Raw genomic sequence first — 4,418 nt, 5'->3', positions numbered from 1 at the left:
TGTCAAAATGTGTCAACTCTTGGGCAGGACGTATTTCGAACCTTGCTCTACCAAATGTAAGCTCTGCTGTGAAGTCCACCGCAGCTGATGAGACTGTGTGCATCAGCTCTGGCCGGCTCTGAATCAGGGCCCGAGGCTCTTCGTTAGGCAGAGCTGCACTTGCCACTACCGCTCATGGCAGGGCTTTTGCTTAGGCCCTGGACTTAGCACTGGCAAGTTTACTTCACATTTCCATCAGAATTAAAAAATATTGCTGATGTGCAATTGCCAAAGTAGCATTTATAGTAATGGATTACAGTGTCTGATATTGTAAAAACATTTTTCTTAAAGCCACACAAACATATGCATGTACTGAGTAGATTTAGATTGCAAAAACCCCCAAAGAGTAAGTTTTACAGAGTAAGAGGTATGATTCTTCTCTTTTAATGAAGTAAGTTCTTCCTACTGTGCCTTATTCAGTTGAGCAAACTATGGATGGTATTGAACCTTTTGTTGAGCCTGAAGCTCTTAAAGGTCAAAATAATGTGCATTAATAGTAAAGCCTGCTTAAAGTAATGAGAAGACTTCTATGCTTGCAGCTTCTTGTACACAAAACCACTTCATTAAGAGTCTCCATTTTACATTGTCATAACTATTATCATGAGCTACATTGGTAAGCACAAGTAACTCAGTTGCATGTCACAGGCATTTATGTTTGTGCCAAGACCAGTTTCCTTACAGACCATTGCACACACAGGCCTTCCACCACAGCAAAACTTCTCAAAGGCAGCTATTAGGGAAAGGATATCTTCAGAGAAATGGAGACACTCTGCATGCAGTCCCCCTGGAGATACCTTTGGACAATCTCCTAAGACTGTTCCTGAATAAAAGAAGTCTCTTACACTCTTTCCTTACATAGCTAAGCATGCTGTCTTGTGTAGTCAGACAGTGACATCTTTGTTCACGTATGGTGTACCTTGCAAGTCCGTTCAGGTACCTGTCCTGGCAGTCTGATCCCTCCTGACTATTCTCAGATGCAAACAAGGACAAAGGGCTGGATAGCAAGTGGTTGATCAAGCAAGTGCAGTACTATCAGCAGGAAGCCTGTATGCTTTTTAAGTGACAGATTTTATCTCTTACTATCAATAAATACCTACCAGATAAAACATCTCTCTTGGTTATCATGTTTGTACTTGTAGCTTCGTCACACAAAACCTACCCTCAGCTAGAAAAGCTTTGCCTTCCATGGTGCTGGCAATGAGGATTAAGCCAGAAAGGAAGTGGGTTGCTATCCCTTGGAGACTCCCTTTCCTGGGGGCAGCTATGTTGGAGGGGAAGGTTGCCACTGCACTAACTGAAAGGACCTCCTGAACTTTATGCTCTCTGGAACTTAATGTCACTTTTGTGGGTTTTTTTGAGCAAATCGTTAATTTTTGTGAATAGCTTATAGATGAAAAGAAGTAGAATAAAAGCCAAATTACTTTAAGCAGTTATTTGCTCTGTATTATTTGCTCAGGAGTAACATGTTTGGAAAGTAGCTGGATGTTTGCCTCTTGGTTACTCCCAACTCTCTTGTCCACAATTTCTAGCCTTTTTCTTGGGGCAACTGGCACAACATGTGATTGGACCATGAGCCCACTGGGTAGCAATAGCTTCCATAGCTGCTGAAGGCAAGAGAAAATCACCTGGAAATTTCCTGATAGATAGCACAGAAATAATAGTGACTTGGTGATTTATGTCTTCAAACATAGGGAAATGTAGAAAACCAGAACAGGCCCTCAAGAAATGTTGAGAATTCCTGCTTAAGAAACAGTTCAAAAACCCAATAAGGTTGCCTGATAATTATCTCAATACATCAGCAGGAACAGATCTCCATGTCCATAAAATAAATTAGTCTGAGATAAGACAGACAAAATATTTATGAAGGGTGCATTTCAAATGCTTCATCCAGTCCCTGACATCTCACTGTTTATCTGACCAGTCTAAATCTTCTCAGGCATCCTTTTTCTCTCCTTTTTCTTTCTGATTACCCACTCCATCTTTTCCCCTCCTACTTCTCAGCTCAGCCAGCTCCTTTCCTGTAGACACCTCATAGACCGTTTCCCTCCTAGCCGCCTGCCTGCAGGTGTCCAGCAAGGGTCTGCTTGCCTTCATGCTGTGACACCACAGTCCTTTCCCTGCCTGACTTCTGCCACATATGGTTTTCAGTCTTGTATTTGCCCAGGTCAGAAAGCACTTCAGTTCCATCATCTCTCCTGAAAATCTGAGGATATCTTATAGCATTTTAGAACAGACACGATGCTTTTTTTTTTTTAAAAAAAAACAACCAGCTGCCTGTCTAATGCTGCTTGGGAGAGAGGAAGAGATAAGGTGAGTAGGCACGAGTAGGTAGAAGTTTTCTTGAAAGCAATATGACTATTTAATGCAGGAAAACCAGGTTCATGTAGGACCAGCAGCTAGGATGAAGTCTGTCCATCATTTATTCCTCCCTATGGCATGAATGTCTGCTGGCCACACTTTGACCCTTTCAGTGAAGAAGCATCCCGAGTCACTGTGGTCCACCTCTTCACCATATTGTTGTTAAACTAACAAGAAACTGCAGGACATTTTTTCTTGGTGAGAAAGCAAAGTCAGATGAATTGGTGTCAGATGAGAAGAATAAAGAGGGGACCAGGGTTCCGTGGAGTCAATCAGCTTAGCAAAATTACCTGGCAGAGACTAGTAAACTTTGTTTTACCTGAACTAAATGACCACATGCTTCATTTGTATGACCACTTGCCCCATCAGCATGTGTCAAGATACTTGGGAGAAATTTGGTATTAGATGACCTGAGCTTTGGGCAGCCCAACTGTGAAAAGCAGAAATAGAGAGCTGCAGAATGCTTCTGTGGCAGACAACAGACTTTTATGAGAACTGGGCTCTTTTAAACTACTGAGACCATCACTCTGCCTTGCTTGCACATTTCCCAGTCTATGGTGCCAGATCCAATGAGACCTGCAACATATACATGTTCCAAGAGGGAGCATCTTAATGTTAATGTTCATGCAGTATTGTAAATATCTGCCCCTATTATCAATGAGATGAGATCCTCCCAGGGATGTGTAAAGGCACCAACAGTTTCGTATACTGTGTGAAGAGAGAAGGAGAAAGAATGAAAGAGAAAACTCACAGCAAGCTAGTAAATTTTTGCAAGTGACATTCAACTGAAAAAAAAAATTACCCTGTAAGAAGCTGCTGAGAGACAGAAACCAACTGGGAAACTGAGCGATGCTGTGGCAGATTAAATTTAACTCAGATCGAGGTAAGGTAAACTTGTTATCCATACTGATAAGCCAGACTCATGGGATCATCTGAGGCCAGTGACTTGGAAGATACCATCACAAACTGCTCAGTAAAAAGGCTTGCCTGATGCGGAGCAGCAGGTACAAGGACAGCATGGGGGACCTTTATAAAAGAGTAGCGCTGAAAAAATTCCTCCTATTTAACACTGTTTGGTAAACAGTACCAGCATGTGGAGTGAAATTCAGCCTTGGTTGCCTCCTTGCAAAAAAGTGGTTCCCTGAGCAGCAGCACTATCAACACTTGGTTTTTTAAGAATTTTTTTCTTTTTTATAGATTCTCTGTTTAGTAAGAGCAAGTCTGCACTGCGTCCTTTCCCTTGGGGAAGACACAAGAGAGATCTTCTTCTACCCAGCTGCCTATTTTCATTAAAGATACTAAAGAATCAATACCTTTGGGATGTCTAACCTTCAGTTATGTGTTATTGAAAGTTAGACAACAGGTTCAAATACTATTGAAGGGACAACACAGGTAGATAGACTTCTGCTGAAATGGCCCTATGACAGGCTCCCTTTCTGAAAAATGGCAAGCTGGAAAAGGAAGAAGGAGGTGCCCCAGAAGCAAAGGTGGGAAGGATAGAGTGGGACTGGCACAGAGCAGTAGTGGCCCCAGGTTAAGCATAAGACATGGAATATTTCCAAGCAGAACAGACAGTTAGCTAGCAGACAATTAGGAAAGAATAAAGATCTCTGAGGTACTTTTTCCCAATCTGGGAGCAGCAATTTAACACCTGAAGAGTGACAGACACTTTGTCTCCCTACATAGTGACATGGGAGAAGCTTCGTAACTTCCTCCCAGATGGGAGCCTGCCTGCATGGAAAAGATTTGGGACCAAAGTGCAGCTGGAGACTAGCTGAAAGAGAACACATAATGTCCACCAACCTGCTGTTGTTAAACTAATAATGGTAGCACTAATTGTGTGAGGAATCATTTGCAAATCTCTTCTTCACTGGGGACTGTATAGCCTGTGTGCTTCTCATGGCTCCTTGAGCTCACCTACTGGCACCCATAGGTATCTCCCACCTCTCAGGGTGAGAGACACATGGAGCCGGAGGCTGTAGTTCCTGAAGCACTCCCTGATCTGCAGCCCTGGGCGAGAA

The sequence above is a fragment of the Haliaeetus leucocephalus genome, unplaced genomic scaffold (assembly GCF_000737465.1).
Source record: "Haliaeetus leucocephalus isolate CR32 unplaced genomic scaffold, Haliaeetus_leucocephalus-4.0 Scaffold120, whole genome shotgun sequence".
Taxonomy (NCBI): domain Eukaryota; kingdom Metazoa; phylum Chordata; class Aves; order Accipitriformes; family Accipitridae; genus Haliaeetus; species Haliaeetus leucocephalus.
Note: the sequence above shows the minus strand (reverse complement) of the source record.